The following is a 22,887-nucleotide window of genomic DNA, read 5'->3' as shown; positions in this document are numbered from 1 at the left end:
TAAATTTTTCATCCAGCATTATTAAAGCGATGCAAAACACGGAACATAAAAACATCCTCTGTATTTTTTGACAGCAGAATATTCTACTCCTTGACAGCATGGGCATTACTTACTGAAAAAAAAAGACTTGTAATAACAAGACTTTTAATAAAAAGGCACTTTTAATAAAATATATTAATTAAAAATAGAATATACTAATTACATATTAAATATTCTAAAAACATTTAAGTCAAACAGAATGAATTTATCTAACACTTCCTTATCGGTTAAATAAGATTTTAATTGTTTTAATTATTTAAATAACGAAATGACTTGTTTGCAAATGAAAATTGAAAAATGCCAATAGTACAATATATACACGTTTAGATACTAAATTAAATATTACTCATAGATGTACAGTCTAACAGCGAAAAAAATTTTCTCAATAACCCAACCCCGCTAAGCAGGTAATTTAATCATTAAGTGACGGTGACATTCCTAAAGTTTATTCAACTTAAGGTTAGAATATATGTAAACAACCCTCTACACGACTATTGATTGGTTGTGTCCTTGATATCATTGAAAATGCTTATTGCGGTACATCCTAGTATTAAAATATATATATATATATATATATATATATATATATATATAAGATTAACATTATTTATAATATTAAAATGATTATATATTTATTTACAAGTCGGTTATCTTATTTACTTTAACAACATTATGAAAATAGAATCATCTTTGATTATTATCTTTAATAAAAAAATTTTTATGTATGGCCGTTCCTTCGATGTGTTTAATTTTAATTTTAGCGTCTCCGATGATAAAGGCCAACTTTTTAGACATAGTACACCGTAAAGTTAACGTTATAACTTTTTAAGATTTTTTTTTACGTGGCTAGGAATTTTATATAGAGAACAATCTATATAAAATCACGCTTTATCTTTTTTTTTTTGTTGAGTCAATTGTTATTTTTATAAAACATATTTGTGACATTAACGAAAAGCAAAACAGTTTTTGATTTCTGGTTGTATTTTGAGATATACGTATAGAAGTCGATCGATCACGGTAGGATTAATTTACTATAATTCGACCTTGCACTGAAACGATTTTATTTAAACTAATTCCAAGCATACATAAAACGGATTACAATGTATATTTTTATTTTCATAACAAAGAAAATTATTATCCGATAATAATCTACCAAACAAAGCGGAATCTCTGTGACAATATAGCCGTACTCGCAGTTTGTATTTTTGAGTGACGAACTGAGGATATATTTAAAGTAACCGAGTACTTAACGGACTTAAACGTAACTTTACAAGATGCTTCGAATTTAATAAGGAAAAGTTAATCTCATTTAAATGAAAAGAAAGACATTTCCCTTTTGGCATTCTGCTTCATTGATTTCCCTTCTTAACTTTATTCTTCCAATAGTACGTTTATAATATTATTTATTATTGGTTCATTTAAAGTTTAAATGACCCATTGCAAAAAGAAAATTAATTCCAGATAAAATTGATTCTAAATGGTTTTGTTATACTGTTGATGATTTACAAATCTAGAATAACAGCGACGAGAATAAAAAACTACTCCCTCATAATTTTTTTTTTACAATAAATTAGTAAAATGTAACGCTTTTCGTTAATGTCACAAATATGTTTTATAAAAATAACAATTGACTCAACAAAAAAAAAAAATATTAGATAAAGATTGATTTTATATAGATTGTTTTCTATACAAAATTCCTAGCAAGGTAAAAAAAATCTTAAAAAGTTATAACGTTAACTTTACGGTGTACTATGTCTAAAAAGTTGGCCTTTATCATCGGAGACGCTAAAATTAAAATTAAACACATCGAAGGAACAGCCATACATAAAAATGTATTTATTAAAGATAAAAAAGATAAGGGAATTAAAAGAATGATTGAATCTAAAATAAAGAAGAGTACAGCCGATTAAAAAAATTGAAATCTAGACAGACCGATTTAGCGCACCATATCTGAAAACGTTATTTATTTTAAACCAGTGTTTTAAAAGAATCCCGTAAGAACATGAACTAAATTGTTGGGCAACTTAATTCAGAATAATCGAGAAATTTCAGTTTAATAATAATGGGGAAAAGTATCTTAGAATTTTTAACATTTTTAATTTATTAAACATCATCTTAAGTAATTTTTATATTATAAGAATATACACCATTTTCTGATAAGTTAAATCTTTTTTAACAGAAGGCATATATTTTTGATCTATTGAAGATACACGATGTTTCTGTATTTCTTGAGATAATTTTTTATCTTATCTAATAAGATACATGTATTAAGGTGGAATTGGGCAATTTCAGTTGTTTAGATTGCTCGTGCTAAACGTTTTACTTTTAGAATTGCCTGAAACAATACTGCACGTTGTTTTATTGCAGAGTTAATTTTGTTTTAAAAGCATTGGTAGAAATAATCTTTATGAACTGTTGGATAAGTATTGTTTTTTTATTTCTTTTTTTTAATATTCTTTTACAAAACCTATCCACGATTGTTTAATAATCAATGTTGTCATCTAGTTTTTTTTTTACTTCCTTGTAGGAAGTGAAGGAAGTATTGTGATCGCGAAAATTGTCGGTTTTCAGATTTCAACGGAAATATCCATTTTTACCATCCCTGAATCCATTTTGACTAGTTTCGGCATGATGTTTATATGTACGTACGCTCCCGTTAAAGCCCATCAGGGCTAGGAACGAGGAGAGTGTTGTGGCGACCGTAATCGTCACAAGGTGGATGTCTTCCCTACGGGGGTTGGGGTGTACGTACAAACGTATGTGCGTATGTAACTCGCATAACTCAAAAACTATTAGCCGTAGAATGTTGAAATTTTGGAATTAGGATAGTTGTAACATATAGTTGTGCATCTCCCCTTTTGATTCCAATAGACTGAACCAAAATAAATCCCAAAACATTTGGATTATTGATTTTTTCTTAACTGCAGTAATAAGCCATCATTGAGCGCTTTTCAACGATCATAAGTGGTAATTATTTTCATCGGTTCTGGAGTTATAGCGAAATGAATTTAAAATTAACGACGTATTTGGATCTTACAAGGGGGAGACATGAAGGTTCGAATCCGACTTCATTTCCTTTTTATTAATTTATATATATTGATTTATTAATAATTATTAACCTCTGATTATAAAATTTTTTTACGTTATATAATAATTCAATAATAACAATAAATAAAAAAATATGAAAAAATATCAGAAGATATTAACGAAATAAAATTTTATGTACTTTTCATTTTTTTAAAAATGTTTATATATAATTTAATAGGCATACAAGGAAGTCGTGTGGTGTTCACATCAGATTTTTTCATTTTATTTAATTTTTTTCTTAATATGGCTTTCTTTTTTCAAAGAAAATTTTCAATAAAACTAAAAAGAAATTAAAGCACTATAAAACTTTGCTATTAAATTATTAAAACTTAAAAGAATATTTTGTGAAACCTTTTACACAGAATTAAAAAACTATAAGAAAAAAAGGATATAAATTATTTTTTTTATGCTCTTATACAATAACCAAAAATAAAGAATAAATTTCCTGCATACTACTCATAAAGGCCAGCCAGACTGCCCAATATCCTTAATCTATTCTACTTTGAAGGTATGGTAGCATAAATAGCCGAGCTCTCTCACTACTCTATACACGTGGAATTAGTTAAAAACACTGCATGTCGCATATATATAGAGCGCTATATAGGCCAAGGATATTTTAGATAAAACTTAAGATACCCTTTCTTTTTATTTCCGAACCCATCACTTATCTACATTTAAAGATTTTTAAATTTGAAATTCAATTAATATTTCTTAACAGATAAAACATTTCACAGTTTTAAAAAATAGGAGCCTAATAAAGAGGAATTTAACTAAATAAATTTAGAAAGTAAAATTTTTTCGATCATAAAGAAAAGAGTTTGGATCAGGAGAAAACGTTAAGATTATTTACTTCATACGTCGATGAAAAAGTAAGGCTTGTATTACATCGTTACATTTTTATCAAAATTATTTCCTGATAGATTGTTATAGATGTAGTTTTGAAACCGCAACCTATTCATTTTTATGAGTGTTTCATTCCCAAACTTATATTCAGATCTTTAATTCATTCATTCATTCATAATGTTCTGCCATTAAGGCAGGTCCTGTCACGGTTGTTGCTCTTCACCTTACTCTATCCTTTGCTAACCTTTTTGTTTCAACATATTTTCCTTTTTCCGTAATCCCATCCGTGAAATTTCTTCCTTTCCTTCCGTTAATAATAAAGATCTTTAATAACCTCTTCAAATATTAATTTATTCCATTATCGATATTAATTAACGGAAAAGATTTTCAACCAACGAACATTCAATATGTATGTGTTTGAACATTTTTTTGTCTCGGATTTTGATCTTGGATTCGGATCCAGCATCGTTAAAAGATTACAAAAATACCCGAATATTCTCAATCGGCAGTCGAGTTCACCTCAAAATGGCCGCTAAAATTAGAATTTTATAATAATAATTACGAAATAACGGTGTAAGCTATCAAGTAAGTTCAAACACACTAATGTAAGGTTTACTAAAATGCATAAAATATATAAATATCAGTCTTGTAACTCAAATGTAAATCCTCCAAAGTGACGAAAAAACTAATGTTTTAATAATTTAAAAAAATAAAAATAAAGTATGCCATAAAACCCCAAAACACGAGATTTATATATTTACTTAGCGTATGTAGGACCCCCAATAGAAATTTATTAAAACCATAACAAACTCATCTGCGCCACCTCCAGGTTTAAAAAATAGGATTAAAAAGATGTTTAAAAGGAATCACCGTCACATAAGACTACAAATTATGATTAACATAACATGTGAGTATGATTTGATCGGCCACCAAATAATGGTCACGTTACCTAAGAGAACTTTAAAACGTAAAAATAATCCGTTAAAGACTTATGTAACCTAACTATACAATAATTGGCTAATTGAAAATTAGGTATTGAAATCTACCTAAAAACGGTGCATTTTAGGCATATGAATGGTGCAATTTACGCATATAAGGTGCAATTAAAGAAAGTTTTCTCGCTATATATTTATTAATTAATTACTCAGACATTTTTCAGGTTTTCCTATATCTTATCACATAAACACTATTTCATAAAGATAGAGTTCTGATTAAGCATAAAAGTTTTTTATAGAAGTTTTTAATGCTAAAAAATAAGGAGTCGTTCTTAAGTGATGCATTATAGGCACACTTCCTCTAAGCCTTTAAAGTTTGCAGTTTTGACACCTTGATGATCCCAAAATTCATCCGAAGGACCCCTTGGTTACCCCTTTGGGAGACACCTTGGGATGACATTATTGAATAAAAAAATATTCAAATATAATATATATATATATATATATATATATATATATATATATATATATATATATATATATACATCTATAAAATCTACAAAAACGTATAATGCGTAATAATTTGAGATAAGCGAAGGTTAGATAATAACTATGTTAAAAATTAATTAATAACTGACAGAAAAGTAAAAGCAATAAGAATGTTCTTTCGGAAAACTCTTACTAGACTTTTCATTGATAGCTAGTTTTTTATAAATTCAAAAAAGAAATTTCTTCACATAAATCATGTAAAAGTCAAAATCAGCAATATGTCTACAATTTACTATAAACCGAAGATAATTTTTATTTAAAGACGAAAAAATTGTTTATTCTAAAAAAAAATATTAAATTATTGAGTATCAGTGGAATGATCAAGGAAGATGCTGTTACAATCATTAAAAACGAAAAAGAGCTGTTTGATTTCTACGCTTCTTTATCGGAAGAAAATGAGAAAATAAGATGTATAAAAAGACGAACTACAAAAGATTTACTAAACCACACAGTTGGAGTGAGTGTGTTGTTCTAAAGAACGAAAACAAGATCATTGGAAAAGAGAGACGGGAGAAGGTAAGAAAATGTGAAGCAAAATAATAAAAATTAAGTGAACGGTCAAGATAAAGAATGATGAGGCACTAAGAAGGATTGAGAAAAAGGGAACTCTTATATGAAATCTAGAAAAGACTGGATAGGATATATTCTACGAGGAGAGAATTTGATGAAAGATATCCGGGAAGGTGCTTGTGGAAAGAAAAAAAGAACGAAAGAGAAAGTAGAGTGAATATGATTGACGATCTAAAAGAAGGGAGCTGCAAGACTTAAAAAGAAGGCCACAAGACAGAACTCAGAGGAGGAAAAAAGATGATGGTGATGGAACAACAGACATGCGCAAACTACAGAATTCCTTGATACTGATGTACCCGCATAAAAGAGATTAAAGCAATCAAATATTTGACGTAATTGGGTTCTCCAGAACCCAAATATTGAACAAACATTTATTTCTCTTGAAAAGAATTTTTAAACTCTGAACGTTGTACCATTTTAGATTAGAATTTCTATGTAACTGATAATCGTAATTTTAAATACAGTTAAATTATAAAAATAAAAATAAACAAAAATTATATAAATCAAAATCAAAATATTCTTCATAAGTTTAATGAAATATTAATGAAACTATATTTTATAAAACTACCATCGTGTATTAAGAGCTACGCTGCTATGAAATGGCAGTAAACAGTCTTCAGCGATTGCCTGGAACTCGGATTTTTCAATTCAATTAATATCATCCTAGCACGATCCATTCGAATAAATTTGCACTTAAAGTACATAATCTGTGTAGCAAAAAATAAACTTTCGTTTACAATAAAAAATTATTACTTTAATTATTTTATTATTAAAAACACCCTTTATAATTTTACAATCATTTTTTTTTTTTAAATTGTATTAATTTTTTTTTGCATTTTTCAATTTACTTCTAATATTTTTGTTTAATTTCTAGGATTAGACTATTTACATACGTTGGAATTATCTGAAAATATTTACTCATTTAAACGAAAATTCATTTTAATTCAAATAAATACGTATGATATAATATTTACGTTATTTTAAAGGAATTCTTTAATAACAAACAAATCTGGTAGATTATCATTATATAACGTTTGAAAAATGTCTAGTTTAAATTCCTTTCCATTTAATTAGTTTAAATCCTTTACTGACAACATCTTTCTCTCTTCATTATCAGTTATTAGACATTACATAATCTTTATGATAAATAGAGATTTCAAAAACTATTAAAAATATCTTCATTTTCTACTGTTTCGTAACAGCCACAACAATAAAAAAACAAAAAAAAAACAACAAGGAATACAAAAAAATTATTAACTAAGTACAAAACGAAATTGGATATACAACTAAAAAGTACTCTCAAGAATACTTTATATGTAACTTACAAACCCGTTAATTTTCCTGCATCCTTACGAGATGACGAAACGATGAGTTGTGTCCCACATACATGACGCCAACAAATGAAAATTCCAAATTGTGGAAATACTTTTTAAAATGAAAGCATTAGATATAAAACAATTATTTTTGATAAAAATAAAATTAATCCAGCGTTAAGTTATTGATCAAAGAATTATACGAAGTATAGAACTTTTATACCTCCGGTTTTAAATACTCATGGAGGATAGAAACAGACAGTAAGGGGATCTTAATTCTTCATCAACCTCCGACCTTCCACATGTCGCCTACGACCGTAGTTAATTAACTATGGGATATGTTGATATGGGATACATAAATGCATTAAATAATAAATAACTACTTATTCTTGAACAAGCAATCGTCTACCGCTAAACGTAAAAGCTGATTTTCTTACCGATATTGATTTCTTGATTACGTATAAATTTATTAACTACAAAAAATACATCTATTAAATATACGCTAGCGTTAACTCTCTGATAATGAGAATAATGGAAAGAATGTTCAAAATATAAAAGATTTCTACTGCAAAATGTATAAGAAAGAACCTTTGATGTTTTTAAGATTAAAGGAAGAAAAAAAGGAAAGGAAGAAACATGATAGATGTATAGATACAGGAAGTGAGCTTGTTACTGTATCGATTCGTTACCACGGGAACAGAACAAGGAAACTTGGTAGAGTGGTAGATACGATGCAGAAAAGGAGCTGAAGAGGTAGAGGCAGGATTTCACAATCTATGTTTCATTTCTACTTCCCGTGCTTCTTCTCTTCTTATAATACGTCTTACAAATATACAACATCAAAATCTTTAACATTTTATCCAAAACAAGTCACTTATAAAAAGATTTACCTTAGCACTATATTCAAAAATGCTTCAACTAAAATAATGCTATGTTTCAGTAAAATTATTCTTTTGGATAACAGAAGCGTATTTGCTATAACTGAAGCATATATTCTTCAAATAGATCATTTCTAAGTTCAACATCACTAACCGCAAAGTTTTAATAAATGCAATGATACCGGATAAAATGGTGATTCTCAATCGACCTTTTTTTCCGGCAACACAAGTATATCTAGATTAATTTTTTAGGTAAATTATGGATTAATTTATGTATTTAAAACGAAACAAAAACCAAACAATAAAAAAAATAATTAATAATATTTTGTATTAATTTTATCATGGCATACCTCAAATCTAAATTGACGTGAAATCATAAACAGAAGAAAAAAAGATGCAATAAAATTTTTAAAAAAATTAAGAATTTACATTTTAAAGTTTGTTTTAATTTTATTATTATAATATAAATTCATAAGAAACTTTCGAAGTGCAGAACTCATTACATCAAAGCAGAACTCAGGTCAAACAGGTGGTTTTACAAACACACATTACAACGAAGAGAGCGCTAAGTTAACAAAACCACATAATAATAATAAAACTGCATATTCATTAAAGAATGAAATACTATATCTATTAAAAATAAATTATTATTAACAGGGGCAAAAAACTAAACGCAACAGAATAATTAATACTAGTATATAGAATGTTAAACAAATAACTGCATCATACACATAACTTTTTTTTTGTAGATGCTGAATGGTTAGAATTTTAATAAACTTAATAAAAGTACTAATACATTCCCGAAAACAGTATAACTATTACCAATGCCATACTTATTACGAAAAAGAAAAAAGAGTAGAAATAATTTTTCCCTTTCTTTCTTCATTGAATCGAACAAACTGTTGACACCAGCAGGAAAGGTCCTCCGAAAATTCGGTCCTAGATTGAAATGAATATCTTTAATCTGTTCACCATAAGTACTGGTTATATAATGATCATCATTACTATCAGAGAAATCAACCACCACTGATGCCTCTTTACCTACAGTGCTTAACTTACGTTACAACCATAAGAATGACTATAATGTATAATGTAGACAACAAATTAATGTACAATTTTTTTTTTTTGCAGAATAATTCATACACTCCCTCAGTTATTTGCGGAGAATATAAATAATTAATAATTCAATGGGAAAAAAATATTAAAATATATTATATTTTAGAAAATATAATATCAGAATCATTAACCTGGAAAGATGTTGAAAAATCTACGATTTTCCTTATTCATGGATCATATAATTTAGATTACAATAATTTATCATAAAAAAGTACATTAATATTAACACTTGCATACCATATAATCCTGAAATCTAAACTTATATAAAACTTAAAACATCACAAAAAAAATTGTCTGTAATTATTTTTATTAAACTTTTATGTTAGAAATAGAATTATATTACCCCCAACTTCATGATTGGATATCCTCTCATAAAAGAAACAAATCTTTACAGGTAGATAAACTTTCCTAAACAAATTTTCAAATGGATTTCTTCTAGTAGTTTTTACGATGGTATCCTTTTTTTATAAGTTAGCCTTCTCGTAAGAGTAACTTATAAGAATAAGTTACATACAGTTAGAACTGTATGCCAAATAAAAGGAGTTCAAAAATTGACGTAACCTTATGGAAGAATGTTTCCTTCTTTTGTATCAGGTTTAATTGAGGAAATTTGAAGAAAAATGGGTTACACAATGCAGCAGAAAATATTCATTGTCTCCCAATACATTAGATATGCCAGTTATGCCCAGACCCAGAATGCCTTCATAGAAAAACATAGTGTGGTTGCACCAAATTGCCTTAATCAAGCGGCTTAGCAAGTTCCAAAATACAGGGAATGTGACAAATGCAACCAAAAGTGCTAACATCAGAAACGTTAATCGAAGTTAAAACTGCGTATTCTGTTAGTCCCAAGAAGTCTATGCGAAGCCTATCTAGCCGATCTGGTCTCTCCGTTTGTAATGCACACACGGCATCGCGCAAGTGTTTAAAGATGCATCCGTACAGAATTCGTCTTGTTCACGAGTTTTTACCTGCAGACACTGGAAAATGTGTTGCTTTCTGTCAGTGGTTCATCTGTAACGCCAGATGAGGAAGAACTCGATGATTGGTTTTTGATTGACGAGGAATGGTTTCACCTTGAAGTCCGTCCACGAGTCTCCTCTGCACGGACAAAAGGTGGGTGTTTGGTGTGCAATGTCACAGCGAATCTTTATGACATTCTTTCATGGCACAGTGAACAGTGAGAGCTGTATACAGATGATGCAAAAATTTGTAAACACTATACCTGCAGACCGGCCAGAGTTCCGGGGCATTTAATAACTTGTGGTGGCCCTCTGCCTTGTTTCAATTGCAGAAGTGTGGTTGCAGGCGGGATGAAATTAGGACTCTCTCGAGTTACTTCAGCGAAAGAACTGTTGTCCTTCGTGACGACAGTTCGCAAGTAGGAAAGACCCTCTCAAAAGGATGTCCACAGGGCAGTGTATTAGGTCCACTCGTCTGGACTATCGAGTTCGACTCTCTCATGCGGCTGCGTTTGCCCGGTGGCTGTCGCGTTGTGGCTTATGCCGACGATGGGCTGCTGCTGGTCGAGGGCGGTTCGCGTGCTGAGATTGAGCTTAGAGCGGCTCAGGCACGTAGGGTTTTGCGGTTGTGGAGTCTTCAGCATAAGATGGTTTTCAGTGCGGAGAAAACCACTATGATGTTTTTGAAGGGCCGGCTAGCTGCAACTCGCCATCCGCGGGTTGTGATGGACGGTCGTTCAATTAGGTATGTCACTCTTCAGAAGTATCTGTGTGTTATCCTTGATGAGAGGCTTCTCTTCAAGGAACACCTGCAGTTTGTGGCGAAGAAGGCAGTTGATGCTTTCTTCGGCGTCCGTAGAGTAGTCCATCCCGATTGGGGGTTGAATTTCCGTACCATGCGGATTCTTTACAAAGGTGTTTGCGAAGCCATTATGTTGTACGCTGCGCCCGTCTGGGCTCATCGTATGCGGTACCAATGTTATAGGAACATTCTATTACGAGCCCAGCGTCTTCTTTTATTAGCGGTTGTCGGCGGTTACAGGACTGTCTCGCGAGAGGCAGTAACTGTGATCGCAGGCATCAAACCTGTGGATATCTCGGCTACGGAACGTAGCCAGCGGTATGTTGCAAAGAAGGGCGGCCTTCTTACTTCAGGGCGTATGCGTGAGATCGAAGACCAAGGTTTTGACTCTTGGCAAGATAGGTAGAACGATTGTTCAACAGGTCATTATACGCATGGTACATTCCCTAATGTTAGAGAGTTGCGAGCGGTTAGCTGGGTATCCCCCAATCGGCACACGACGCAGTTCCTCTCCGGACATGGTGCCTTTAAGGATAAATTGGCTAGGTTTAGGTTGGTTGATTCCGGCTTCTGTCCGGACTGTAGGGTCGATGACACCGTGGACCATGTCCTATACATATGTCTCCGGTACGAAGCTGAGCGTACCAGAGTTACTAGGGAACTCGAGAGAGTAAACTCTGTTTTGGATCTACGAGTCAACTGGAGGACTCGTAGAGAGTGGACAATAGTTGCTGGCTTCCTTCGCTTCCTCGCCCTGAACAGGACTGCCGAAGGGATTTAGTAGGTGATAGGAACCTGGGTGGCTAGGGACCACCTGGACAGTTGACTGACCGAAGGTAGGCGCTTAAGGCAACGTGCCTCGGTTAGAAATTGGTGTTATTTGTTGGAATAAGGCTGTCGGCGGAGTTGCGGCCGCTGCCAACAGACATGGTTATCCTTGTCCCGGGGGGTGCGGTCGCGCTTCGACGACGGAATTTTGTGAGCTAACGACACTGTCGGCGGGGTGTCTCTGGGTGCCGCTTCGGTGGTATGCAGCGGCGTTTCGACGGCGGTTTACGAAAGATGGTGAATGTCACGCGGGACTCCGCGATGGAGCTGTGTGGGTGTAGGCGTTTATTCTCCTCTCTCGGGCAGACCGGAGCGGAGTCAGTTAGGAAACTCATTTCGAGTAATAAGCGGAGTTCTTCAGGGAACAAGGTCTAAATTTCGCTGTGTTAAAACTTTTTAGTGAGAAAGTTTTGTTATAGTGGTTGTTTTGCTCCAATCTGAGACATTCGATAAATTGGCTCAATAATAGTTAGTGCTAGGCGCGGGGTCTTCATTCCGCGGTTAGGCTTCTAGCTTAGTTCCTGAGGGCGACGTTGTAGCTGCAGGTGTCCGTTGTCTTCTTTCTGAAGGCATAAACTTAAAACTACTATCGGGGTGAATTTTACCGATGTTGCTGTCCCTCGGGGCATCTGCATCGGTGGCATCTCTGCGGGGCCTGAACTGAAAGCTGTGGTGTGCAATCAGTTTGAGGATGAGAAGATGTCCTCCGTTAAAGCCACTACTGGCTAGGAACGGAGGGGGTGGTGTAGCGACCGGACACGCTACGAGGTGGAATCTTCTCCCCTCGGGGGGGAATCAAGAGACCGGCCAGAGTTCACGTGGTTTCAGTAGGACAATGCTACAGCTCATACAGCCAACAACACTATAACTTTCTTGGATCAGTGTTTTCACTGGCAAGTAATTTCAAAGGGGTTGTTGTGGTCCCCTCGGTCTCCTGATTTATCCCCTACTGATATTTTCTTGTGGGGATACCTTAAGGATGCTGCTTGCAAAATTCACCCTCGCACCACTCCCGAATTGCAGAGCGAAATTGAAAGATGTGTCGCTGCAATTCCTCAACAAACGTTACAACGTGTGTTTAAGATCATGCAACATCGTATTCAATTACGTGAATCGCATAATGGAAGCAACTTCAACAACTATTGTAATTTACTCGTTTTTCCAAAAGGTTGAGTCACTTTTTGAACACCCTATTCTTCGAGATATTGCAATCCTTCTTTATTTTCACATTCCCTCTTACGATTTAGAAAAAAATAATACAATCAGTCCTATTGTATAAATGTTATTAACCGAATTTCAATTTTAAAGTCTAGGCTAGATTATTTCTAAGTTTTAAAACAAAATGGATGTTATGAGCACATGGATTTATACATAATAATTCTGCATTTCAAGTCTCAGAGGATATCAAAGCTATGAAAAAAATCCGCCGAGGAGGAAATTTTATAAAGATAAATTCTATAATATAACGGCAATGAAAATAGTATAATGTAATAAACTAATCGTGAAAATATTTTTGGAAGATTCTTTGAACGATTTTTGCCATTAATAAATCCTAAAAGTTGTCGCAAAATTTGCAGAATAATTTCTTTTTCGTCACTATTAGTAAGTATTTACGGTAGATTAACAAGCGAAAAGTTGACTCGAATAAAAAACTAGATTGGATTTATCAAAATATTAAATTGAAGGTTTGTCTTACATTACCTTTAGAAAGATTTATTAAATTTTAGGCATAAATAATCGATCAACAACACCATTAAAGACAAATAAAATTAATTTTTTTAAATTGCATTATATGTTCTTTATTTTTTGCTATATAAAATTTTAGAATTTGGCGTAGACATATTACAACCTAGAATGAAGCATGAACAGGAATTTAATTAGTAAATGAAGTAACAAAATACCGTAGGCAATGGAATTTGAATAAAAGAAAAAGGTGTGTATGTATGTATGTATATATATATATATATATATATATATATATATATATATATTTACCTGGAATAGAATTACATTAAAGCATAAATCCATGAAATAGAAATGTTAATAACAACTATGAATTGAAAGCATTATTTAAAGAAAAAAACGATTACAAATTAGAAGTGAAAACAATCTCAGGGTGAAGTAATGTGGTAGAGTTACTTTTAAGATGATGGTGTAACTCATTTAAAAAAATTCAATTAAAATATGATTTCACGATAAGAAAAATTTGCAGAGAAATAGATTTTAAAATTTAAACATTAAATAACAAAAATTTATTTAAAAAAATAAAATAAAATTAATAAATGTTAATAATTTTAATTTTCTTTTACAAAATGGAAGTACTGTATTTGTTTACAACAAGCAGCTTAGAGTTGGGTGGTCGCCCACATCCAGACACAAAAGTTTCTGGATGAACTGCACAACAGCGTACAAAAAGAGAAAATGCACAGCTAGAAAGGCACACAGACGAAACCAACGGATAGAGAGGAGGTCCAATACCGAAAATAGCGGTCGGTCAATCCTGGACCAGTTGGCGCTCAGTCGGTTCAGTGCCTGAACAATGCTCATCGATGCAGCTCCCCCCTTGCTTTGTGCTTAACCCACACTCTCTTAACATCAGTGCACAGCAAGCCTCTCCGACCGAACGAACCCCTCTCTCTTCCTACTCACAATATACATTCGATCCTCGCTGATACGGAGACTACATTCCACTCTGATATTTCGATTCGGGAAACACAGAGGATTCAATGGTCGAAAACACACACCCACCCCGATCCACAACTCGAGGCAGCACCAGCGATCATGAAGCGTTCGCTACAAAACAAAATTACATCCAGTAAATAACGTAAAACAGTTACCGTGATCAATGAATGATCAAACTTCTATTGAATCATAAGTCTATAAAAAAATAACGCAGTTCGCAATTTATGATGGGTTAAATTCAGATTCCATTATGAAAATCCGTGTAAACGGAAATAAAAATCTGGAATATCATTGACAGAAATATTAATAATGTAGTTTAATTTTATGTAATTACATACTAATAATTACAATTATATTTAGCCCATGTCATATGTTTTTACACATGTATACTGTATATTTTCTTTTTTAACCAACACATAAAATTTTATAAGTAATTACATATCAACATCCGTACGCGCTCTATTACTCCTGTTTTTCCCATTTATTTGAGATTTAAAGGAGAGATCTGCCAAAATATTTACAATTTTTTCTAATGCTAACCACAAAAGGAGCAAGACATGATGTACTAGCAACATACGATGTAAATGTTTACCACTTACTTAATGTTACTGAGTTCTATGCGTACATCAGGGAAATGTTATACGCAATAATTAAATAAATGTATGAACGAGCACTCCTGTATTCAGGTTAGCATTTAAATATTCAAAAGCGATTAAAAATCGAGCCAAAAATATATTATAATTGGAAGTAATGATTTTTTTTTTAATGCTTATTTTCAAAGTGTTTTCTTGAGTGTCACACTGCCGCACACTGTCTACGTGATGTATTACTACTGGTAATTACTTACAGTTATTCCAAGTCACAGTTAAGTTAGAATAACAGTAGTACCCTAGTACTCTTATTCTGATTCACCGTTTGATTACTGATTTTCACTTAGTGAAGTCACCCAGCACGCGTAGTATTTTGTATATAAAAGGCTGTTAATAGAAAAATATATATTAATATAACGTGAACATTTATAGAGAATTAGAGTAGCTTAAACGTGGGATTAAATTAATTTTTTATCACACAATAAAGTTAAGAATATGTCATTTTTATCAGTGTGATGGACACATACGCGTATTCCGCTTTGAAGCTAAAAAGGTTATTAACCAAACTATTCGGCACGATAACTGAGAATCAATTATGAAAATTTCGTAAATTAGAAAAAGAATTTTGTTTCAAAGTAAACAATTTTTCATTCAATGTTAACATATGAAACAGTTAAGATCAATATTTTTATTTAAAAATCCCACAAAATTTTGTTGTAAGCCTAATTACTTTCGAATGAATGTTAAATCTGTATTTGTACACCCTTGTAGTGTAAATAAAATATTGTTTTACAAGAGAAAGGGGGCTGGTTCACTCTGTCTTTCTTTCGACTGTAATACACATAAAAAATCTAAAGTACAAGAATCCACAATTAAAGATACTTTCTCTGCGAGTGTTGCATTATTCAGTAAACTTCTGAACAGAACGAAGGAGGACTCTAGAACTGAATATCATCCTTATTTCGGAAGATTTAATTTACCATGTTGATATGCTGCTGTATATTTGGTAACGAAAGATGGGGAAACTACTTCACTCCTCAGTTTCCTTATTAAAGATGGGATGGGATTTTCGTTATTCTTGAGAATGGCCATGTCATTTTCGGTAATGACTCGTGTCAGGTCACCTAAACAGTCACGGTTATGGCATTCAACAATCGTACAATTTATTCAATGGCAAATTAGTATATATAAAACATATATATGTTAACATAAATGTGTAAACGTATTAATGATAAATAAATGAAACTGAAATTAAAATTTTAATGCTATCCTTTATAACTAACCTGTTACGGGAACGTGTTACTGAACGCTTTGCAGTTCAGTTAGATTTTCTGTATGTCACACAGTTTCAGAGATGTTACATTGTTCCTTTAGGAACACGACATATGTATATGAGTGGCTGTTAAAGGAAAAGTCATTTTTGTAACTACTAATAATTTACTACAATTACTTGTTAAAAAAGTATTATAGACACGATTGTTTCAAACTACAATTCCTCTGAGGATAGATCACAGAATTATTTTCAATCATTCACTCCTTTTCGTTGTCCTTAATCCTTTATTTATCATTTTAAAAATTAGGTGTAGGTGATTTTAATCTGTCTATGCTGATGATAACGAAACTTTCAGAGCCATTTCATTCTTGCTGTCATCTGGTTAGAGAGGCAGTGAACCGACCGCTGGGTTTCTGTTTCATTTCTAGTAGTTGCACGATAATCCTAACGGGTAAAGCACATTTTGGAGTAAACTAGGATTACTCTTTACTCTAGAATGAAGTCACAAGGTCTAAACTTCGTGAAAATATCGTTCGAATAGTTTGTTTTGTGGGTTATAAACGTAGGTGAAATATTTTTAGAGTTCCAACACAAGGATGCTCGCTCCGCATCGTGATTCAGATCGATTAATTGGTAAGTACTTATTAATTTTATGAATATATTTTTATTCCGCAAACGGATCGATCATTATCTCACAATAAATATTTCCGCTGAATGGTAACTAAAAATTCTTGGCGTAGAAAGCTCATCTTTACTGGTATCTAAGATTTGGGTAACAATAAACAATATTCCACATTTTAATCGGGACCGTTACTGGTAAAAATATATGTATATCAAAGCCAACACACCTGTAATGGGTACGCCTAAATTAAAATATGAACAATAGTGTAGTTAGCTAGTTCCTTTACTCACGGATGCAATAATGAATGATTAATTTGATAGATAGAATAAATAATGTAAATATGAAAATTAAAATAAATTCGTTAAATAACGGCCCGTCAAACACTTTATGCGGGCCACTATACTTCTTTTTTAACCTTGGCCAAAAAATAAACCGATTCAACTAACCTCGCACTACTTTCCAAATTAATTTTTTATACTACCAGATAAAAGAAAACTTCGATATTAATTTAAACTAAAATATTATTTCTTAGCAAATTATTTTGAAAAGTGATTTATTGTTGGTGTTCTTTAAGTTGTTATTATTATGAATTTATGATTATTTTGTCCAGAAGATTTAATTTGACGTCAGTGTTATACAAATTTACATAAAAATAATGAAACAACAGCTTAAGTTTGAAATAGTTGATTGACTTTTTGCTACTTCCGGTCGTACTTTACATAGTAGCTTACTAAAATGGTAACACAATACCGTGCATCTTTTATATTATTTCAGGTACTGACCTTCTTTGAAGAGTACATTATCTTTGTATTAACACATACAACCGTACAAACAGCGTTAATGTGAAAGGAGTTTCATCCGATATACATACATCGACCGCTGAACCCTGTCAGATGTAATACACACTCGTACAGCTGCAGAAAACATAAGCGATGAGGAACGAACAAGCATGTTTACAGATGGGGCGAGCCCTGTAGGTCATACAAGGATAAAGAGAAGCAGCTATCTTTTTTTCTCGTCTGCTCATTTTCATTTGAAAGAAACACGATGTAAAGAGAACTAAGCTAAACATGATACACATTGCCTATAGCTAAGCATTCCTCTATTAAAAGTGCTCGAATCTACGTATTTGAACACTCACTGAAATTACAAATTCAAATTATTTAGTTTAACATTCAATAGCCTTGTGCGCCTTCCGCTTCTTACATGGGTGGAGACGTAACTCGGATCTTAAACAAGAAAATTCCATCAATCATAACATTGTATAACAAACGTAACATTTTCCATAATTTGTTATACAGGGACTGTTCTAATAATAAAAGGTTTTTAAAATGCAAAAACAGTGGTAGTTGATGCTATATAATAATGTAAATAGTTATTAAGCAGGAATACATAATGATAGTTTTCAGTTTGATTTCTGACTGTTTATTCCATCAAACCTTGTTACACCTCCTACATAACAACATTAAAGATTGCAAAAGAAGAAAACGCGAAAAAAAATAATAGAAGTGTTGAGATAAAAAAGAAAGAATAAAATTAATAAGTTAAAAATTAAAATAAATAGTGCACAGAGTTACATAGTTGCTCTTTCAAATAATTATTGAAACCATTTCCGACACACCCTCAAAACTTTCAGATGATACATCTAAAAAAATTACAATTGAAAACTAATTTTTTCCCCATTTTGCAATAGCCTTCTGGTCCTACATATAATACATTTCGAAACCTACCTAGGTTCTCAGAAAGCTTTAGTAGTAATGAATACACTAGACTAGTGGTTCTCAAATTCTTTTTAAATACCATTCATGTAAATTGCAGATCAATAGCGTACCATTGAACCGTATTAAATATGTAATATCTCATTAGAATAGCGATAACTGAGAATGGTAGCAATAAAAAATTACAATCTTTTTTGAAAGTATTTATTTAATTTTAAAAAAATATATATATATGAATTACAAATTTTAGTATTTATTACAGATTTAATCATTTTTTTAGAAACATTTAAATTTAATTTTAGAAATTCATTTACTTTACAAAAAAATGTTGCTTTATACATTTAATCACATTAATGATTACAATATTCTGGAAGATTAAAAATTCAGTGAGAAGGACGGTGCTACATGGTTAAAATAAATGAAAAGATATCTGCTTCAATTGAAATTAATTTTAAACGTAAATTTTGGTCAACGTTCAGTTTATTTAGAAATTTATTTTTTACTGTCAACATACCAAAAAATCCAGTTTTATAAACATATGTAGAAATGGATAAGATAAGTAGAAAATAACAATGCTTTTCTGGACTGCGATAGATACTCATTTTTAATCTTTAACCAAAAATAACTCTAATTTAGTTAATTCTATTTTCAAACTCCCATCGTAAGATAGTTCTACAAAAGATTCTGTTTCGTTAATACTTAGGATTTCAGGAATAATATCCAGTATGAAACGGTTTCGTATATAAAGGAATTCAGAATAGTCTTCTTTAAAATATTCTTCATAAGTTTCAACGATGGAGTTTTATATTATTGATGACATTTCAATTTTGTATATGTTCACGAAATTTTCCAAATTTGGAAAAGACTGCAGGTATTCATTCAAAACACTGTTAATCATCATTTGACATCTTTTAATAAATACCTTTATTTTGTCGTCTATTCGAAATCTATTTGTAATTTCACCTTGCAAAATTAAATTTAAGTCTTGAGGTGATTGAAAATATTTATAAGTAGGCTAATGTTGTGATCGATTGACTCGTCTGTCAATCGATCATCCAGTTCAAAATCTATATACATTAGGAACACCTGAAACTCTGAATGTAGCTCAAATAATCTGCTTCGCAGTTTCCCTTTAAAAAGCCATCTCACCTGTTTGTGTAACAGTAACTGAATGTGGTCACTGACCGTTTCAGAACACATATTTGAGAATAAACCAGAATTTAAAGCCCGAAATTTAATAAAACCGAGCACCTTGATACCTCACGAAGAATATGTTTTAATTGTACAGGCATCCGTTTTACTACTAAAGCTTCTCTGTGTACGCTGCAATGAGTGAAGATAGAATTTTCTGTAACCGATTTTACTTTGGTGGCAGTACCTCAACATTTTCCTGTCATACCTCGAGCACTATCATAAAAAGAATCCGACGCACTGCTTCCACTCCAGTCCACTTTCTGCGAAGAAGTCATCTAGCTTTTTGAATATGCATGTAGTTCGTATTGATAGTTCATCGCAAAATAAGTAATCATCTTTAATTATACTTTGGAATACGTACTTAAACAATAAGTTCTCCGTTATGTCTTATATCAATACTCTCATCAACTTATATGGCGAAAAAAATCATTATTTTTGACTTCAGCGATTACGTTCTGTTTAACAGAATGCTATGCTTTCAATTTGGCGATGCAAGTGTCATTTGAGGTCGAAGCTCATTATTTGCATCCGTAACAGCAAATCCAATATTAATGTACTCAGGATCACATTTTCTTACTACTTTTCCTATTTGCAGGGAAAATCTTGACCCACCGCAAATTCTTATTCTAAAGTAGAGCTCGATGATACAGAGTTTTTAACTAACGATGTTTTGTTGTCTATTGTTGCTCTGTTAAGCCACTTATTCAAGTTGATTTATATTTTATGTCAACTAAATTAAACAAAAAAATTAATTCGAGGAAAGTACGTAAATAAATAAATGTATAAGAAAAAAATCCCTTTCAAAATTTGCCAAGACTAGCACATCTATTTTATCAAATGAAAAAGTTACACAATAACAATATATTCAAAACAGGCTATCACAGAGTATGAAAAACACCGGAAGCAAGTTATCCTAAAAGAGACGGTTCTCTGTTGGATAACCACGACCGAATCAACAGCTGGAGAAAAGTACGGCAATCCTTTTATAGTGGTCATTAACAAACTTGTTCGTAAATGTGAGCTGTGGCATCTAAGAACTCGGCGTTACGTGTTCTTTCTTGGTAGCCGAATAACTAATATTCTTATTGTTGCTTTACATAAATAATTTTCTCAAATTAAGGGAAAAGGAAATGCATGATAGAACAATTTTGTATTATAATATATCAAAAACGTTTGAGAACCGCTAATATACTGTACTAATATAACAAATATATGTTGTACTAACAATACTTAATTATAGTAATTTTTTCTAAAATTTTTACATTTTTTGTGTTATAATAATTTTTTTTTTGTATTGTGTTGTCTGTGTACCACCTTCAGAAGCTTGGCGTATCACAGTTTGAAAATCGCTGCCCTAGATTTATTAATAGCATTTATACTAGTCGGTTTTATTTATATGATGATAATACCTTATACACATAAACATCAACAATAAAATACAGTAAGAAGAAAGGGGTATGCTAAATAGTTATTGAAATAAAGTAGTTAAACAGAAAAAGTTTCAAAATTGATTAAAAACGGAATTCTAAAACTAGATCCGCCTTTGCCTGAAGGGAAACAATCCCTTCAATAGTCACAGGAGTGAGGAATTACATTTCATTAAAAGCAAATTACAGAACGTAATTTAAAATAATTTTAATGTAGTTTCTAAAGGTAAGATATGTTTCTTAAAGTACACTTTTATATAAAAAAAGTGAATTTTCTTTTTGATTTTCTAAAACAGATTTCAGCGCTAAATGAAAGGTTATTTATTTATACAAGTGACAACTTCAGTAGTTATCTCGATGTAAATAATACAGCATTATCTCTTTCTTTCATTCGGTCTAATTAATTTTATTACATTACATAAACGTACAAAATTGAAATTTAAAAAAAGTTAAATGACTGTACCTCAAATTACTAATTTTAGAGTGGCTCGTGCAACTGCCTCGGTAGCGCAGTAGGCAGCGCGTAAGTCTCATAATCTTAAGGTCGTGAGTTCGATCCTCACCCGGGGCAAATTTTTTTCACTACAAAATGAATTGGTGAAAAATGCTTGGAGGAAAATTCGCTTTTGAAAAATAAATATTAATTTATTTTTTATTTTAAAGAAGATAATATACATTGTGAAACACGAAATTTATTTTGAAAACGAGATATGTATTAAAAGTATAACGTGCTAATATTTGACAAGGTACAAGTAAGAAAATATATTAAATTAGAATTATGATACACACATAATTTTTGAACAGGACTATCATTGTAAATTCGCATTAAAGTCAGCCCAATTCACAGATATTTTATTATATTTCTACCTGATAACAATATATGTATTATTAGTAAATAATTTTTAAATAAAAAAAATAAAGTTTATGTTTATATTACTCTGCAGAACTGAAGCAGAATTTCAACACTTTTTTCATAACAGAAAGAACAGTAATTTACTGCTTTACTCTAATTTATCAGTCTTTCTAGCTGTGATGTACTTAAAAAATTGAAGGGATCAAGTTTTCCTTTCCCTGAGAGTAATGATATACTCCCACACAGCTAGCGCCTGTATGAACAGAGTAAAGGTGTCACTTAGAGGGCTGAATATCATCTGCATTTCAGTAAGATGATTTGTAACCGTATATTTGGCTCATCTACTTACACAACGGGAAACTACCTCACTTCTCACGTTCCTTAGTAAGCTTGTCACGGGATTATTTTTTCCTCTTGAAAATGCTGTCGTTTCAGGAATGACTTCTGACTCCGTTCAGATTACCTATAACCACTACAGTTTTGGCCCTTAACATACATATGTTTGTTATAATACGTAGGTTTGTATCTTTTACGAAATATTTAATCTTCTCAAGGACGTAGGAATGAGTTTTTCGGGAGTGGTGTAAAGTCAAATTAAAAAAATAT

At 31.7% G+C, this 22,887-nt stretch overlaps 1 non-coding gene across 1 annotated transcript; it reads left to right on the top strand.

Annotated features, from left to right (window-relative positions):
• Window positions 1-21,926: 21,926 nt before the first annotated feature.
• Window positions 21,927-21,999, top strand: TRNAM-CAU (transfer RNA methionine (anticodon CAU)). The gene has a single exon. It is a non-coding gene; the product is annotated as a tRNA-Met (tRNA).
• Window positions 22,000-22,887: the final 888 nt, after the last annotated feature.

Source organism: Lycorma delicatula, chromosome 2 (genome assembly GCF_047948215.1).
Source record: "Lycorma delicatula isolate Av1 chromosome 2, ASM4794821v1, whole genome shotgun sequence".
Taxonomy (NCBI): domain Eukaryota; kingdom Metazoa; phylum Arthropoda; class Insecta; order Hemiptera; family Fulgoridae; genus Lycorma; species Lycorma delicatula.
Note: the sequence above shows the minus strand (reverse complement) of the source record. Positions and strands in the feature narration are given on the sequence as shown.